The sequence below is a fragment of the Gopherus flavomarginatus genome, chromosome 5, assembly GCF_025201925.1.
Source record: "Gopherus flavomarginatus isolate rGopFla2 chromosome 5, rGopFla2.mat.asm, whole genome shotgun sequence".
Classification (NCBI taxonomy): domain Eukaryota; kingdom Metazoa; phylum Chordata; order Testudines; family Testudinidae; genus Gopherus; species Gopherus flavomarginatus.
Window position 1 is genome coordinate 127,660,519 of NC_066621.1, and position 19,348 is coordinate 127,679,866.

At 43.7% G+C, this 19,348-nt stretch overlaps 1 protein-coding gene across 2 annotated transcripts in view; it reads right to left on the bottom strand.

Moving 5' to 3' along the window:
* Positions 1–19,348, bottom strand: part of FOXN3 (forkhead box N3) — a 325,004-nt gene that overhangs the window by 294,769 nt on the left and 10,887 nt on the right. The window contains exon 1 of one of the 2 annotated variants that reach the window (XM_050953294.1): positions 18,265–18,288. The exons of the other annotated variant lie outside the window; for it this stretch is intronic. The gene's annotated coding sequence lies outside the window, so the exon portion shown is untranslated. Of the gene's footprint in view, positions 1–18,264; positions 18,289–19,348 lie in introns of those variants that run through there. 2 annotated transcript variants of the gene reach the window in all.

Genomic DNA, 19,348 nt, shown 5'->3' on the forward strand with positions numbered 1-19,348 from the left:
CAGGTGTGCAGTCCAGAATAACAGAGTAATATCTTGTTGACTTCAGATCTGCCACAATCTTCTGTTTGATTTTGTTGCCAGTAACTGTATGATCTCATTTTGAATTGTTTTTCCAAGGTAGTGGTGTGTGTACATTTCTTGGGTGGAGACTCTTCTTAGATGCTCCTGGAGTACCACATCAAACTCAGCCATCAAATCCACAAGTTTAAGGAAGTTTCCATTGTTTGGGACATACAGCTGATCTGAAGTGCCATGCAGTGCCAGGTTTTGGGTAGCAAGCATTCTCACAATGGCAATGAGACTTTTCAGAACATTTTGTCAGTAAAGAGATTCTGATGCAATCTTCTTTTGATGCTGATCATTTATGGTGGCCTTTAACCTTAGTCTCATCTCAAAATCTTTCCACTTATGGAATGCTCTCTGGTGATTTGCTGCCTTCTCATGGCATGCCAGATTTCTAGCCAGATTTTTCCAGTCCTTTGTTCCTGTAGAACCCAGTGTGACTGGAACATTAGACTGGAAGAGTTTGCAACAAAAACAGTATGCAGCATTCTGGGTTTTTGAGTACATAAGCCATGGCCTCTCCACTTTCTCACCATTGGGGATTTCATGCCAGTAATGTGTTGGATGGAAACGTCTATTGTCATTGTTTTTGAGGAACATGAAGTTTTTCACTTGCTGTGGTCTATGCAGTACAAGGAAGTCCCTCAGGCTACTGCTCAAGTGGGTCCACAGTCCTGGATCATCTACACTTAAGGAACTAAACTCAGCAGCAGCTGTTTCTTGCGCCTCCACCACACTCTTCTCTGATCTACACTTTTCTTCAGGAATGTGCATGGTTACATTAATTTGAGATAGAGATATGGATGCTGCAGTAGCTGCCAGGTCACCTGCACTCTGACTAACTGGAAGATCAGGCATCTCCTCACCACTCTCATCCTCACTGGGGCCGGAAGGCTCACCGTGAACATTTGTGCCTATGTATCTCAGGAGAGCTCCTTCCTGCTTAGATAGAAACACTTCCTTTGTTTTCTTTCTTTTTCTGAATGCTGCCCCGGAGGGGTGTTTTCTTCTTTCACTCGTGACTGCTGTTCTGTGCCAGCTATAGTGGCCCTCAACACTCAATTGAAGGAGACAAATAAGCAAGCTGGTAGCAGGGCCTGAGTGAGGGAAGATATCAGCGTCTTGAGGGCCTAACTGGCTCCTACTACTTCAGTTGACTGCCTGTTCTCCTCAAGTGGGTTCAGGAAAGCAGCAGGAAACAGGATGTTCCCTGAGAAGCTGGTGTTAATCAGACCAGGCTCCTGGGGGTGCTAGAGAGGTACATAAGAGGCTCCTCCTCTCTCTCCCTGCAGCTCCTGCTGCTTTGTTATTCCCTCTCACCTTTTCTCCTGCCTGTCTGTTATGTCTCTTGTGCCCTCCTTCCTCCAGCATAGCACTCCACCATCTCTGTGCATCTACAGCAGAGAGAATACATCTGCACCAGCAGCAGACACAATTTTCTACACTCTGGGTCCTAGTGGTGTCCCCTCCCCCCCAACAGTCTGGCACCTGAGGCTGCCACCTCAGTTCACCTCATGGTAAGGCCAGCCCTGCACTCTTGCCCCCTATTCAGTTACTGTACGCCATTCAGGTGGTGAGAAGTGGCAGAATGCTGCCCTACCTACCCCACTGCGCATTCCCAGTGTGTGAAGGAGCTCTCAAGTGCCATAAAGCAGAATACCTTCCTCCTACACAAGTTGCTCCCTCCCATCATATGTGAGATGTACGGTTTGGGCCAGGCAGAGTGCACATGCATTCTGCTGAATTTTAATTGGTTCATGGGCCCTTGGGGACTATGGCCAGCTGGTATAAGTCAGAGGAGCTTCTAGGTTGCTCTAACTTATGCCAAGGCATGAAATGGAACATCTTGAGAATCAGATGGCTGTAACTAGCTTCCTAACTGGCCTTCTGCCTCTCCTTTGTGAGTACATCTTGGCACAAGAGAGAAATGGAATCTTGGCCCTTATTTATGTCCTTGTTCTTATATATAATCTACATATAAACTGAAAAAGCACATCTCTTTCAAATGCAGAAAACAACCTTTCTTTGGGCTGGCCAGACCAGGCATGTTTCCAAGGGGATAGGGGTCTGACTGCACATCTATTTTAGACTACTTCCTGAAAGCCAGTCCAGAGAGTACCATTGACAGCAGTTCCATAGGCGCTTGTGTGTTCACCCCTGGGTGAGTAACAGGCTCAGATAGAATAGATGACGACCTCAGAATTCTAAAGCTGTGCTGTTCAAATATATATCACACATATGCTCACACATGGTCCCCAGCCTTGTCCGATTTAGAAATGTTTGATAATTTAACTGCTTTATCCTTGAAAAAAATCCAGATAATCTGGAGATTAAACTGGAAAGACTCTTCCTGAGAAATTGCTTTCTGTAATACACAGTGAACAGAAATATATATTTACAACTTCTATTGCTCCCTGAGGAAAGACAAATAGCTCAGTTGCTCTTGGAAGATTCTAATGAAAATGCTAAGAAAATGCTTAATCACATGATGCTGAGCCTTCTTTGAGCCATTTCAAAATGAACCTTCCTTCCATTTAGCAGAAATAACATGTACAGTAAGAGTACAATATATGAGCCAAATTCAGGCCTTATGCAGCTTTTGGGTGCAGACAGGAGTACAAGCAGCATCAATGAGCCCCCACATCCTGATCTAGCCATCCAACCACGGCCCTATGCCAAATCCCAGTGCAGATTATTCTTGTCAGAAAATCCTATCAGAGATAAAGGATGACCCAATGGTTAGGGTGCAAGCCTGAGATCTAGGTTCAGTTCCTTGCTTCAGCACAGCTGTCCCGTGGGACACTGGGCAAGACAGGGCCAGATTTTCAAAGACATTTGAATGGGGAGAATTGTACTGTCCTATCTCACAGGGGTGTTGAGAAAATAAATACATTAAAGACTGTGAGGTGCTCAGACATCATGGGGGCCACCACAGGCAGGAAGTCCAACCTTCTCCAGTGCGTGCACTTAAACAGTTCATTCTCAGGATATTGCAGATTTCAGAGATATTCCTTACACTTAAAATGGGCAATACGGGTAGGCCTGGGAACAGGCCTACAACCAGAATGGACTTAAGTGTGACCAGACTTAGTGACTAAAAATATCAATACAGAGAAAACTGGAACAATAAGAAGATTCAGTGGGTCAAAAGCCCCAACTTTTTTGGAGAGAAGGCAAATTTACCAGAGGCCAAGTGAAAGTGACCATTTACAAAAACAAGCTGAAAGTAAAACGAAGAAGAAACTGAAAGTAAAATGAACCAGAAAAATGGAAGATTGTGCCCATCTTCAGCTTGCAGTCCTTTTAGTTTATCCTGAATTGTTCACACAACAGTGCTGTAATGGAACAAGAAATGATGCAGAGGGCATTGTCAAAATCTGAGACGCCACCACTTTGTCCACTTTCAACTCACTACTTAAAACTTACCTCTGGCATGATGCCTGCAAACAAATGCCACCTTTTGCATCTTGTCATCGTCCTAAATTGTGAGCTCTCTGGGGCAGGAAATACGTTATGTATGTTTTTTTGTACAGCACCTAGCACAGAGGGACCTTGAATCTTGATTTAGACCTGTAGATGCTATTATAATACTAAGCATAGGCATAGGCAATTCAACTCAAAAGTGGGAAAACATCTGTCTCTATCCGGCCAAGACAAAACAAACAAAACAAATAACTGAAAAAACATAAGCACATTACTCATTGCTAACTATTCTTTCCAGAAACATAACATAATGGCTATTTCTTGGCCAGCAGATTTCTTGGGGATTGTTGGAAACTGATGATTAGTAACATATACACCCTGCCAGCAAAGATCAGCAAGAAATTCCTTAAAGCATACCCATATACACATCAGAACTTGAGTATTTTACCTTCTCCTCCAAAGCCAATTGTTGCTGTCAAGCATACCCTTTTATTACTGCCACATATCCTTTTAAGAATAGCTAATCAGAAAAACCTACAGAGGTATTTAATCTGGCTTTTAAAAAAAAAGCCACCTAATGTTTTAGTTTGTAACTGCTGCCAGCTCATGCTGGGAGGAAATTTAGTACTGTCAGCATTTAATTATTATTTTATCACAGATTACTTTACCTTCCTACAGTGAAGAAATAGCTAGGGGAAAAAAGTGCACCAATGATCAGCTTTTTAAATCGTAAGACCGTGTCCTCATTATTTAGCTGCATTGAAAATAACCAGTTTAGGACACAAAATACGTCATTCTACAATAAATTTTGTTGGGTCATATTCTCCTCTGTTGCACCTGTGTAACCCCATTGTAGTCAATAGGTCAAATCCAAAGGTGATGTGAATGGAGTGCAAGTTACATGTAGTGGGTGGCTGTGAGCATCTCTCTCTCCCTTGAAGCCTGCTCGTGTGTGACACAAGTCATCAAAATATGGGACAAATGACCACAATATGGAACACCTGGCTTTTGTTGCACATTGTGCCACAAAAATAACACATTCGATTTTTTTTTTTAAAAAAAGAGCCCCATTTTACAATTTTCAACAGGCTAATTAATGATGGCCATGTATGTTGGTGAGTTACAGATTGCAGGTTAGGTTTATTTGGTTCACACTGTGGAAAAAAAGATCTTAAAAAAACCCACCCCATTCTAATCTGTTGTTTATAGCACAACACAAGACAGGTATCCCATATTCAGGTAATTTAGAGCCAAGATAGGTGGCTTGGAGAGGTCTTTACCTAGGCTGCTGAAGAGTGAAGAGGTCTATCCCTGGGCTTCTCATACAGAGGAGGATTTAGGGTGGAAGGCGTAGTTCCTGTTTAGGCCACCTCTCAAAATAATTAATGAAGCCCTGAATTAAAGCAACCCCTCCATAAAATTCATGCTAAGCCACATGCCTCTTCCCTACTTCACGCCAGACCTTCTCCACAGCTTATCCTCCCTCCCATCCCCCCAATGAATGCAAGTTCCTCACATACACAATTAATTTCTTCCACACCCTTCTTAATATGGATGTACAATACGGGGATAGCATTGCCAGGCATTTGGTTTTCGACCAGTATGCTCAATCGAAAAGGGACCCATGCGGCTCCGGTCAGCACCGCTGACTGGGCCATTAAAAGTCCAGTCGATGGCGCAGCGGGGGTCCAGGGCTCAGGCAGACTCCCTGCCTACTCTACTCGCAGCTCCTGGGAGCGACCAGCATGTCTCTGCAGCCCCTAGGCGCAAGTGCAATCAGGGAAGCTCCATGCTCTTCCTCTGCCCCGAGGGCCGCCTCCACAGCTCCCATTGGCTCGGAACTGCAGCCATTGGAAGCTGTGGGGGCGGCACCTGCAGGCGCGGGCAGCACACACCATGCAGAGTTGCCTGGCCATGCTTCCACCTAGGGGCTGGACATGGTGGCCAGTTCCAGGAGTGCGTGAAGCCAAGGCAGGCAGGGAGGCTGCCTTCGCCCCGCTGCACCACCGACCAGGAGCCGCCTGAGGTAAGCGCTGCCTGGCTGGACCCCAAGCCCCCTGCCCAGGGCCAGTTCCAGCTTTTTTGCTGTCCCAAGCAGTGAAGCGGGGAAAAAAAAAAGATAAAACCGCAATCGGTGGCAGCTCAACCGCGCCACTTCATTCCTCAGTGGCAATTCAGGGGCCGGTCCTTCACTCCGAGAGGGACTTCGGGACCTGCCGCCGAAGATCCAAACGTGCCGCCCCTTTCTATTGGCCGCCCCAAGCACCTGCTTCCTTCACTGGTGCCTGGAGCTGGCCCTGCCCCAGGTCGGAACCCCCTCCTGCATCCCAACTCCCTGCCCCAGCCCTGAGCCCTCTCCTGCACCCAAACCCCCTCCTGTACTCCACATCCTGCCCCAGCCAAAGCCTCCTCTATACTCTGAACCCCTAATTACTGGCCCATACCCCCAGCTTGAGCCCTCACTGCCTCCTGCATCCCAACCCCCTGCTTCACTCCAGTGAAAGTGAGTGAGGGTGGAGGAGACCAAGCAATGGAGGGAGGGAGGCTGGAGTGAGTGGAGGCAAGGCCTCAGAGAAGGGGAGGGGCCTGGGTAGGGGTCAGGGCAAGGATGTTTGGTTTTGTGCAATTAGAAAGTTGGCAACCCCACATGGGGAACGGTGGTGGCTGCTTCTGCCAGGGCCCTCCTAGGACGCAGGGAAGGAGGGGATTTCATACTGAGCAGGGAGCAAATCCGCTGGGCTTTGACATTATTCACTGGAGACCTGGCTCTACTCCCTTCTCCCCCTCTCTCATACTGTGAATAATATGTTGACACTACCGAGCTGCTCTCTCTTCCCCCACTCCTTATCTGAAATCTACTGTCAGCTGCTGCAGCTCTTCAGACTCTTCCCTTGGAGGAAAGGGAGAGAAAGGGGCAGAGGACGCAGAGGTAATACAGTAGGATGTCCTTCTCCCTCCACCTGCTAGTCTGCAGCTCCCAGTCCTGAAGAACATCTGGCAATGCAGTGGGGTGGGGAGCCAGAACTGGATACAATATAGCGCACACCACATAATCCAGCAAAACTGAGAGGTCTGGGTGTGAATGTCACCATCTAAACTGGTGTAATTTATACAATGCGGGGGTTGGAATAAGCTTTAAATTACAATCTCAGATTCCCTTAGGATCACCTCTGAAAAACAACAATCCGAATATAGCCCACTCGCTTTAAACAGTGTATGTGAGTAGAATGTGGCCCATTGTTGATGATGCTGATATCAAGCATCTAAACCAATCAACTAATAACAAACAGCCAAATTCTGATCTCTTACACCAGTGTCAAAGGATTTACTCTCAGTTGACACCATTGTGACTGAGAGCAGAATTTGACAGAATTATAGCAGCACAGCTTTCAGACACAACTTTATTCAATTACTGACTTAAAACATTGGCTTTTACAACACGATGATAGCCCAGATGTAGTTAACATGTCTTTTCTTATGCATTGCTAATATGTCTAGCACCATAATGTCTAATCATAGAATCGTAGAATCATAGAGTTAGAAGGGACCACAAAGGTCATCTAGTCTGATCCCCTGCCAAGATGCAGGATTTGTTGTGTCTAAAATCTTTTAGTCAATTTCTTATACAAAGCCATTATATGTTGGCAAGATATCATTCTGGTATATCTCATGAAGAGGTCGAGCTCTAGTTAAAAGCAATAACAGCAGTATAGACTAGAGTCCCACTACATTAACGTTCTGACAATGAATTTCCTACCATCCATTTTACTATTTTACAGAAATTACAAGAAATCCACAGAAATGGCAGCAAATCCACAGAAATGGCCAGTCAGTACCCTGGAAGATTGATATTTCTTGCTATTGTAGCAAAACTAAAAGCATTTGCTAAATTTAAAGCTGAAAGTAAACCAGGCATCAGTATCCCATTTTACTTGGGCTGGTGGCATCATGTGTCTTCAACAACTGTTCTTAATTACATGGTTTCTTTTCACAATAAATGGGGGAAGAGAAAGTAAAAGCATTTGTATACTACAAATGTGAGAAGCCGCCGCCTGTGGTTATTTCCCAGGCTGTACAGCAAAGAAGATCTGTGCAGTTGAAGAATGGAGAGCCAAATACAAATTTGATCCTGTCAGAAATTGCATCTAGTTTAGGTCCCAGAGGATGCCTCGCTCCCAGCCATTCCTCTCAGTTAAGGAGTCAGCAGAAAGGAAGTTACAGAAAAAATAACTTATCATAGTTCTCGAATTCACCGAGGAGGAAAAAGAAGGTTTAGTCCTCCTGGTTCACGTGAACTTGAGAGTGAGGTTGAGCCTCTGTGTGCAGAGATGAAAATGCGTAGGCATGCAGCGTCCTTGATGTTCAGGACATGGAGATAAGATGATGTATTGACTGTGCCTGGTGAGGCTGTGTATGTGATTCCGGCCCCACCAGAAAAGCCTCAGGGTGAATGGGATCAAGAGTTTATGTTTGGAAGGACTCAGCGAGCAGTCTGTGACAGGTTGGGACTCATGGGAAGTGATGGTTTAAACACTGGTATTATGTTAAGCTACTGAGGGGAATATTTTGGTTGGCTTAGGAAAAAATCTGCACCCTGGAGGGTTGTAATGAATGTTATTACAGAATGTTATGGTGGATTTTTTTTGGGGGGGGGGGTGCTGCGAGTAACCTGGGGGCCACTTTTTTTCCCTTCTGAAAAGTGTGTGGGGGGTGGAGGGGTTATATCATAGGAGAGCTGATCCCCGTGGATAGACTCAGAGCAGCTCCCCTGCAACAAAGCAGGTAAGTCCACTCCAGCCAATTAAAGGGGTCTGGGCTACACTGGGGACTATAAAGGGCTGCCAGTGAAAGGAAGAGGGAGATTTATCAGGACAGGCTGTGCCTGGAGCAGGGGGTCAGGTGCTCAGGGAGACAGCCCAGGGGCTGCTGTCCCCCAAAGAAGGCAGAGCTGATCAGAACTGAGAAGCTGTCAGACGCTCCTGTGGGGTGTGAGCTGAATCCTGCAAGGGAGGACTGAGTTAAAAGACTGTTTTTCAGTATACTTGCTTCTGTTAAGAAAATAAAGCTTGTTGAAAGAGACTGGATGGGGCAGCATATATTTTGGAGCTGGGGAGAAGCCCTGCTTGGTGCCAGGGAGGGGGGCGAATGGACATGCAAACATCAGCAATGGAACCATCTGAGGGAAGCTCCATTCAGTCCAATGTAAAGGTTCCCACCCTGGCTCTTAAGGAAAGGGCTCTGTCAGAGACAACTCTGGTGAGTATCCAGTTAGTGATTTGATAGAGAAATGGAACTGTGTACTCAGTGAGGGCTCCTGACAGTTCAACTGCATTAACTGGTAGAATCCTGCAGGGGATTCCAGGGTGCAGGAGGGTACGTGTACCCCTGGGAGTGGAGGGAGTACCTCCAAGTACAGCCCTTACTAAAATAGCGACTAGGATTGCGCTAGAAGGTTCCCCTCTACAAATAGGCTTAAAGGTTCTCTTGTTGGCCTAGTGTCCACAGAAATCTCTTTTAAACAAACCAGAGACTTAGCTGCCCACATGACTCCTGCAGTGAGAAATACAATTGTTCTGCTTTGTATGTTCTGACCTTTGCATACAATGAAGTATACATTTAAAAAAAATAAGAGAACACAGAGGTTGGGAACAATGAGGTGACAAATTTTATTTCTATGATGACAAGTCAGTACCCTCTTGCCAGTTGGCAAAACAGAAGCATTGCTCTTCTGTCTAGGAATAAGATACCAAAGAGGTGGTGAATGTAGGGTTAACTCTCCAGATGATTAATATCGATGAAACCTAATTACTATAGATGAAGTGGTTATTCTAGGTTAATACAAATCACACTTCTAGCTTTAATTTGGAGAGAAGGGAATATAGTTAAGAAGCCCTGCTTAATTCTAGTTCTATAGTGTAAAAGAGCTTTGGTCACTGGGAACATTTGAATGTCATTTTGGTAGGCAGTGCGTTGCGTTTGACAAGGCTACCGAAGGAAATGAGAAGTGATAGCTGATAGTACCATGATTAGATCAGCCACCTTGGGAAAGGTGCTGAGGCAGAGATATTTCACTAAAATAAGGAGAAACTTGGGAATAGATTTCTGGCAAGTGATCACAAAGTAGATATGTTCTGAATTAGAAATGGATTTTGCAGGCAGATAAAGCCTAACAGATAGCAGGTAGTTCAAAATGATACATCATGAGGTCCAATAAAGTAACTATAAAGTTTGGTATCATTTATTTAACATGTAAGAATCCTATATTTAACAAATTTCAAAATATATTTGCTGTGCTGCCAACTTTAATTTCCGAAGTTAAACAATTTTGTGTTAAAACTGCCAATGAAATCAATTTTCAAAACCAAGCCACATTGTCTTTCGTGCTTCATATATATTTGGTGGGAGAAGAAAGTTATTTTTCTACATAGTATTTTCCCATTCAGAATTTCAATAGCTTCTCCTCCACCCATCTGAGCCATCTTGCAAGCCACTGTGGTCTGAGGAGCTTGTCTGAAATGCCTCCCTCCAGAGGGCAATAACTAAAGGCTAAACTGAGCCAGAGAGTCAGAGCCTGGTATCAGAAGCAAAGCAAACAAATAAAACAAAAAAACTGAAAAAGCCTAAGCACATTACTCATTGCTAACTATTCTTTCCAGAAACATAACATAATGGCTATTTCCTGGTCAGTAGATTTCCACTTCCTGGACCCCAATAGGATCACTCTCCTGTAGCCATCTGGTCCGACCCTGTTACATCAGATATTACTATTTGCTTACAAGGGGCAATGGCAAGCCACTTACCCACTAACTGGTAGAGGCACATTTCAAAGCTACTGGAAGTTCTTACTTCCTATGGAGCTGTTAAATATACTGCTGAAGGGAAATTAAACTGATTTTACCGCTCAGGCATTACCCTCTTCTGGGTAATGACCAGCTACATACTCTTCTTTAATATGCTCTTCAAGCATGAGACAAACTTGAGATGGCTGCTGTCATCCTTAATTTTTAAGGTACGTTGTTAGAATGCACTGTTCACTCTGTGTAAAGCTGCACAGAACATTAGTACGTAATGTGTGCCATTGTCATGTGTTAATTTTTTAAGGTGAGCTCTTTTTCCTTCTTGAATGAATTTAAGTTTAAGTGTTTAAGGCCAGAAGGGACCATCAGATCATCTAATCTGACTTGCATATCACAGGCCATAGAGTTACAGCCAGTTCCCCCTGTACTCAACCCAACAACTTGTGTTTGGCTAAAGTATACCTTCTAGAAAGTCTTCCAATCTCGATCTGAAGACATCAAGAAATGGAGAATCTACCACAGTGGTCCCCAACCTTTTTGGCTGGCGGGTGCCAGCCGAAGGACCACTGCAGCAGTGAAGCACCCGCCGAAATGCCACCAAATTTCGGCAGCATTTCGGTGGTGATGCCTCTCGATGACATCACTTGTTGACGGCAAGCGGCGTCATCGAGAGGCATCGCTGCCGAAATTCGGTAGCGACACCTCTCGATGACTTCACTTGTCAGTGACAAGCGTCATCGAGAGGCGTCCTCGCCAAAATGCCGCTGCAGCATTTCGGTGGGTGCTCTCCCAGGGGCCAGGACGCAGGCACATTAAGATGCCCCCGTGGGAGCCGTGGTGCCTGTGGGCACCGTGTTGGGGACCCCTGATCTACCACATCCCTTGGTAGTTTGTTCCAACGAGCCCATTGTTAAAAATGTGTGCCTAATTTCAAATTGGAACTTGTCTGGATTCAGCTCCCCCCTATTGGTTCTTATTATGCCTTTCTCTGCTTAAGTAAAGAGCCCTTCAGTACCCAGTATTTTATCCCTAGTAATCAAGTCACCTCTCAACCTTCTTTTTGATAAAATACACAGATTGAGCTCTTTAAGTCTCTCACTATCAGGCATTTTCTCCAGCTCTCAAATAATTTTTGTGGCTATTTTCTGAATCCTCTCCAATTTTTCAACATCCTTTTTAAAATGTACACACCAGAACTGGAGGTAGTATTCTAGTGATAGTCTCACCAGTGCCCTATGCAGAGGTAAACTCGCTTCCCTATCCCTGCTCACTCTTCCCCTGTTTATACATCCAAGGATTGCATTAGTCCTGTTTGCCACAGCATTGCACTGGGAGCTCATGTTGAGTTACTTGTCCACTATGACCCATAAATACTTTTCAGAGTCACTGCTTTCCAGTTCTGAAATGGTTCCGAGGGTAGATCAATCTCCACACTTATTCAGTTACTGGTTTCCCTGCATAGACTACAAATTCGGGCTCCACCTAATACCAATTTAGTAATTATAGTGACATTGTGGACATTTATCTGCCAGAAAATGGACTGAGAACCATTAAACTCATTTCACATAGGCCATCAAACATATATCAGACAGCAAAGATTTTTAACCAGTAACAACCTGGGCTGGATTTAAACCAGCAACCTAGATGTTCTGAATCCCATAATGCTCTCCTATAATGTTGCATTTAAGAAAATCCTCTGACTTCCCTGCACCTGTTTGAAATTCCTTAGCATAATCTGACTTTGAATTTCTCTAACTCAAAGCTGAGCATTTCTAGTCACACAGCTGACAGCTAGAAAGATGAGCAGATGCCCCCATTGCCATCAGTATCACACTTCAGACACCTGGCAGAGTGAAAACCGGCTAATCATACCAACGTATAACAATGCCTCCCTTAGCAGCATAAATACAATGGGCACAATTCAGATCTGAATTCCACCAACGTGAATCAAGGCTAACTCCACTGAAGCCAAAGGAATTAAATTCAGAGAACTCAAATCAGAATCCGGCCCTATAAGGCCACCACAAAACTCAGTCAATGAAGTTACCCCAGAGGTGAATTGGGCCCTTTAAGTCATAAAGCTTGCACCAGACACAACAGTCATGTCCATAGTAACACATCAATCAAAACTGTTCAGATTCTGAAAGAAAATTTAAGATGGAAAAGGAGAGAGACATAGTGAAAACAGTTTTCCAGTTACAATAAAAAACAAACAAAAACCAAATAGCTCTATCAAACCTCGACAATACTAACTGTAGTGGAGTCTCTAGGAACATCCAGACTTTAAGAACACTCTGCAGCCACAGCTTTGCTTCCAAGGAAAAATAACAAGCAGAGCTTGGTACAAGTCACAGAAGCACCATGCAGCATAAATTAGTGATGTTGCTGTAACCATCCCCAGGACTTTAAAGTCTGCTGCACTATAACATGAGACTACTTTGCAACAACAGAAGATATAAAAATTTAGACATAGGAGTTAAGCTGGCATTTATTGATAGCCTAGCTTTTCAAAGTTCACTAATTGTATAAATGAATATTCATGGCCTATGCCTCTCAACAAGTTGACGTCCGTCTATTTATCTTACAAACTTTAAATATTCAGTAAGATTGTACAACTCTTTCCAGCTTGACATTTGTCCTCCCTTGGCTCTCCTGGTTCACCTGCCACCTCTCTGGCCTTTCGTTGAGAGTCTTTCAGTGTGTCCTCCTTTATCACTCAGTCCTTGATCCTTTTTTCTTTTCTCACTGTATCTTATCCACTCACACAACTTCAGCTATCATCTCTATGGTAATAACAAACCTCCCTCACCAGTCCCGCTCCATCCTCTCCCATATCTCGGCCTGTCTCGCTGACATCTCCTGGATGTCTCATCAAATTAAACTCAACATAACAAACTGGACTCTTGATCTTTCCTCACAAACTTTCTTCAATCCCCCATTCACTCTCACTGTTGAATAAACCACCATCTTCCCTGTCACTCAGGCCTGTAATCTGAGGGTCATCATCTCTTCCCTTTCACTCATTCTTCACATCCAGGGCTTGATCAAACCTTGCTGCTTTTTGCCACATACAGAGGGCCAGATCCTATCCTGGTATAAATCATTGTAATACCACTGAAATCAGTGGAGCTATGCCAATTTAAACCAACTGAGGATCTGGCCCACTATTTCTGAGATCTGACCTTATCTTCTACCCGGTTAAAACCCTCATCCAGGCTCTCCTCATCTCCCGTCTTTATTACTGTAATCTCCTGATCTCTGGCCTCCTTGACACCAGCATCACCCCCTCCAGAGCACACAAGACACAGCCATCTTCCTTGCTCATGTTCTGACCCCATCACCCAGCCTCTTTGAACTTCCCTGGCCTTGCCTTCTCCACCACCTCCAGTTTAAATTTCTTGCAATTACCTTTTAAGTCCTTCATTGCCCTTGTCTTCTTACACTGCATATTCTTTGAGCTAGGGAAATGGTTTTCAACCTTCTTTCATTTGCAGATCCCTAAACATTTTCAAATGGAGATGCAGACTCCTTTGGAAATCTTAAACAGTCTGCAAACCCCCAGGGGTCCACAGACCACAGCTGAAAACCAGTGGGCTAAGGAGTTTGCCTTTCTAAGTGTTAGGTAAGTGCCAAGGATATTCTCAGCATCTGAATAATAAATAAATAATAATAATGATTTACATATTACTCTAAATGTCTATTTTATATTTTAAAAATAAAGGAAAGTCACTGTAAAAGTTCAAAGCCTGATTTCATATTAGGGTGCAGGTACAAAGAGCAGTTAAAAAAACAGAGGTGTGAATTAGGGCACCAAACTTGCATGCTCAGTTACCATGACTGTGCAACTCATACCTGGCTATCTGTACACAGAAGCACGTGCAGTCACCATAAATGTACATGCAGATTAGGCAAGCATTTTAGCCCCAGTATAAATCAGTACTGAAATCAGCAATGATTCAATGGTGTGAAAATGATGTAAATGACATCAGAAATAACCCCACAGTCTTTAGATAATCAGGCCATTAGTGGTACATTTTGTGATGGCTTCACAGAGTCAAGGAGGTCTGACACTTAACTATTCCCTTTATTTTGTGAGTTACAACCCAACCCTTAATAAACACACTAAGGTAGCAGTAAGTGCATTTCCTTTTCTTAAAAATCAAAACCCAAACAACCCTCCAGCCCCTCACACACACACATTTTGTTTAATCTAATCCAGGGGTCTCAAACACGCATCCTACGGGGTTATTTCCTGTGGCCAGCCAAGCTCCCTGCACCCCCGGAGTTATTTCCTGCGGTCGCCAAACTCCCCTCACCCGCTTGCCCTCCCTGCCCCAGCATGCTGCATCCCCACTCCTCTGCCTACCTCCAGGTGCTTCCTGCTGCCAAACAGCTGTTTGGCAGTCCTTACCACTTTCCAGGAGGGAGGGGAGAGGAGCAGGGAGCCACACGCTCAGGGGAGGAGGCAGAGAAGAGGCGGGAGGGGGCAGGGCCTCATGGAAGGGGTGGAGTGGGGGCAGGGCCAGGGGCAGCAGGCAGGGTGGCTTTTGTACCTTTATAGGAAAAGGTGTCAGTGGTGGGGCTCTCAAGCTGATGTACTAGTCCTTATGTGGCCCTCATGGTGATTTGAGTCTGAGATTCCTGATCTAATTTAAAAAACTCCCCTCAGTCAAAAAAGCAAAACTGCAGCTCCATTTAGAGACTTCCACACCTGGACGCAGGTGCATATGTGAACAGGATTAGGCCCCTAATGAACAGATTAAGGAGTTTGCCATATGCACAATGCTAGAATGATAAAATGTTAATGGAGTGAAAAGTATATAAGAGAATTATTAAAATATGGTTTCTCTCTGTAAAGCATGAAGCTAGAAAAACCCAGTAAAGATAAGGTTAAAAAACAGGATTGAGATATTTGAAACCTTCCCAAAAAGCTTTACAAATCTCAGGGTTAAAATGAATATATTAACCAGTTTCTTGGGAACTTGTAGAGATGCACCTCCTCTAAAACCCAGATCCAAACAACCCTGAGCCTTGGGAAAGCTGGAACCCTAGTTTGGGCACATCTCTTATAATTGTCTATGCTCCCTTTCACACCAAGTGCAGCCAGCACTGAAATTCACACTGGGAGGATGCTACTAAGAGAAATAATGTACAGTGAGACTCTCAGGGGATGGATCAGGCTAGGAAGGCTGCATATACTGGCCGTGCTGGGAGCTGACGTATCCAGAGGAAAGGTTGGTCACTGTGCAAAGCCAACCATAAAAAGAAACAGTGCCATATCAGGGAGTTGCAGAGCTGCTTAGGGCGTGGAGAACTCAAGATACAAGGCAGGGCCAATGCAGAAGTAAGGTTAATACTAGATTCTGTAGCAGCAGAATCAATCATCTACAGGAAGGCAAAAAAAAAGAGTGGCTACTAATATTTTACTGTACAAGCAGCAGTTAACAATAAAGCTAATGTCTGTGAATTGCTTTTCAAAGCCTAGCTTGGATTTTCTTGTTCTGAAACTCAATTTGTTAAAAAATCTAGTATATTGTCTTTGAAGCCATGATAAGTAGCTCAGATGACATGAATAGGATGTGGAGGAGTATCTGCGGCTGGTTAAGTATTGTGCAATTAGGTTCAAGTTGAGGGACCCAGCACTCATTCTGAGCAGCAGCAGAGTCCCAATATCCACAGTGTCCTAATGCAGGGGGTGCCTTCCTTCCTGATTGACTGATGCCAGTCACCCAGGGAATACATTTTAAAGAACTCATGAACTAGAATTGATGCCTATGCAATGAAGTAGAGTCAGAGAAAGGAGGCACAGCACTAGCAGCTAGAAGACTACCCCACAGCAAATGTTAATTTGGGGGAAAGGGAGGAGCTTCCCCAGCACAGCCATTGAAGCAGAATCACCTTGCATGCCCTTACAGAATAGAGGCCCTGTCCCACCTAAAGGTAAGAACATCTAATGGTTGAACCTTCACAAGGCCAGCAGTCCTAGTTAGAGCAAAACAATAAATAAAATCATCATCATCTATATTTCTCTTTCTATCCACAGAACTCAAAGCTCTTACAAATTATTATTAATTTATATTACTATAGCACTTAGGAGCCCTAGTCATGGACCAGGACCCCATTGCACTAGGCTTTGTGCAAGCACAGAACAAAAAGGTGGTACCAGCCCCAGAGAGCTTCCAACCTAAATATAAGACAAAAGACAGCAGATGGATACAGACAGGCTGGTGGGGGAGTACAAGGAAACAATTAGACAACATTGGTCAGCATGATAGGCAGTGATGTCAGCACACCAGAGGCCTAACAGTTCTCAATTTTTTTGTAGCCATAGAAAAGAAGAGTTGAAAGGCAGGGTTCGAAGAAGAAGAATAAGCAGTAGTTTTGAGGATATTTATGAAGGGCTTCTTCCAAGCATGAGGGGCAGCATAAGCAAAGCACAAAGGGGTGTGTGTAAAAATTTAACAACTGGGCAATGGAGGCTGGCAGCATGGGCCAACTGGAGGCGGGAATCGACATCTTGATAGCAAGTGAGAGACAATAGGTAGGGTGAGGAGAGGCTGTGAAGGGCCTTGGAATTGAAGACAGGCAGCGTATGTTTGATGTGATAGAGAAGGGGGAACCTGAAGAGGGATGACATGATCAAAGTGACGGTCTAGGAAAATGATCTTTGCAGCAGCATTCTGAATGGATATAAACAAGGCAATGTTGCATTTATCAAGGCCAGAGAAACAGATGTTGCAATAATAAGACACAAGATGATGAGAGGCGTCAAGCTTCGTTATTCCCATTTTACACAAGGGGAAACTATGGCACAGATATAATAAAATAATAATAATACCTAATTCTTATATAGTGCTTTTCAACAGTACATCTCCAAGCACTTGACATAGAAGGTAAGCATCATTATCCCCAAGGAGCAGAAATGACTTGTCACAGGCCACAGATATAGTCAAAAGGAAAACCGGGAAAGGACCCAGGTCTCCTGCCTGTGAGTCTGATGACTCATCCATCTTAGAACCTTGGAAGAATAACTCATGAAATTTTGGCACGATCAAATCTGAACCCGAACTCTAAAGTGCATTCAGCCTTGAACTTGAAACCACAGTATAGGCCTGGTTTGGATCTGAACATTCTGCTCATGTCTAGTAATAATCCAGGGCTCTATTATTACTGTCAGTCCACCTAACCTCCAGTTTATAGAATGCTCAGGACCATTCAGCACCTTTAGCTTTGTATTTTAGGTTGAGTGTTTCTTTTATTATGAAAAATTGTGAAGGTATCACTGCGTACTTAGTATCTCCATGAACAGGCTAATAATGGCTTTTGTTAACAGGTGCAGTCTATGAGGTCTGTTTTTACACTGCATTATTTGGGTCAGAAAGGCTAGCACATCCCCCTTCTGGGTCTCAGGCAAAGTGATCATGCAAAGATACTGCCATGAAAACATTTATCATTAGGTGTTCATGTTATATTTATTTAATCCAAGATTTTTAAAAACAGGACTATGAAGTCAGGCACCTATATAAATGGGGATCTCAAAAGTGCAGAGCATCCAGTAGATTCCATGGCTGGGAACTGCTGCTTGCTCTCAGCACTTTTGAAAAAATCAGGCCACTTATTTCAGTGCCAAATATGGTTCTGTGAGTCCACCTTCAAGCACTCAGTTTTGAAACTCTGGGGTTTATTTTCAGAGACATATAGTGGCATTTCAATATCACTATTGAGATGGACTTTTGAAAAGTTTCTTGTGTCTGAGAGGGAAGAACCCATTTTGCTTTTAATAGCTTAACTGGAATCTTTCGCAGCAAACTCACAAGGAAGTCCTTTGGGAGGAGTTGATTCCCTTCCTCCTGGGATAGCTGATGCTGATCTAAAAATATTTCCGACAGAAGAACATCTCCAAGTTCTTCTGGACCTCACAGAGGAAAACAATCAGTTTATACAAGAGATAACTCCCAAGGAAGATTATTTTACTACTCACATAGCACCGTAGATTTGTGTGGCTCCTATAAATATAGATTCTCTGCCCTTCAGACGCTTTTCAATTTGAGGGCCCAATCCTGCAAAACACAACCATAGTGCTTACTGCAGTGAGCAGCCCAACTGAAGCCAATAGGACTACTCACAGTATTAAGTTCTTTATTAAGGAGTAAGTTTTTGTAGGATTGGGCCCTAGAATAGGACAAGACCAAACAGAAGGCGGCAATAAAATATGTCAGAGACTGTCCTTTTGCTCTGTGATTGTACAACACTTAGCACAGTGGGGTCCTGGTCCTTGAATGGCATTGCAAAGTGCTACTGTAATACAAATAATAATATTAACAGAAGGGTGAGAGAAAAGAATAGAGGAAAAGGCAATTGCATTACAGCATGTGGTCACATGGGGTCTAATACATGCATCTAGAGAGCAACAGTGAAGTTTGGGGCAAGATTTTCAAAAACAGCTAGTGATTTTGGGTGCCTCAGTTTCTAGGCAGTCAACCTGAGATACTGAAAAGGACCCTGCTTTACAGAATGTGTCAAACACCCACCCTCTAAAAATCAGGCCCTATTCAGGTGTTTCAACTTGCATCCCCAAAATCAACTATTGCAGTCAATTTTGAAAACTGTGATAATTATTTTTACATTTAAATTAGATATTTTATTTTATTTCATTATATTCACTTTATTTTATTAATTGTATTATTTTCAAGGAGACTAGACTTTGGACACTATTTAAGGCTCAGTCAGGAGGGCCAGTAATAAGCCAAATATGCATGCATTAGATATATTTTAAAATCCTGGTCAAAGTTGCACTTTTCTCTCATTTATCAGAGGGGTAGCCGTGTTAATCTGGATCTGTAAAAAGCAACAGAGAGTCCTGTGGCACCTTTAAGACTAACAGATGTATTGGAGCGTAAGCTTTTGTGGGTGAATACCCACTTCGTCAGACATCTGAAGAAGTGGGTATTCACCCACGAAAGCTTATGCTCCAATACATCTGTTAGTCTTAAAAGTGCCACAGGACTCTGTTGCTTTTCTATCATTTGTTATGCTTATAGTCAAACTTGCAAATACAAATATAT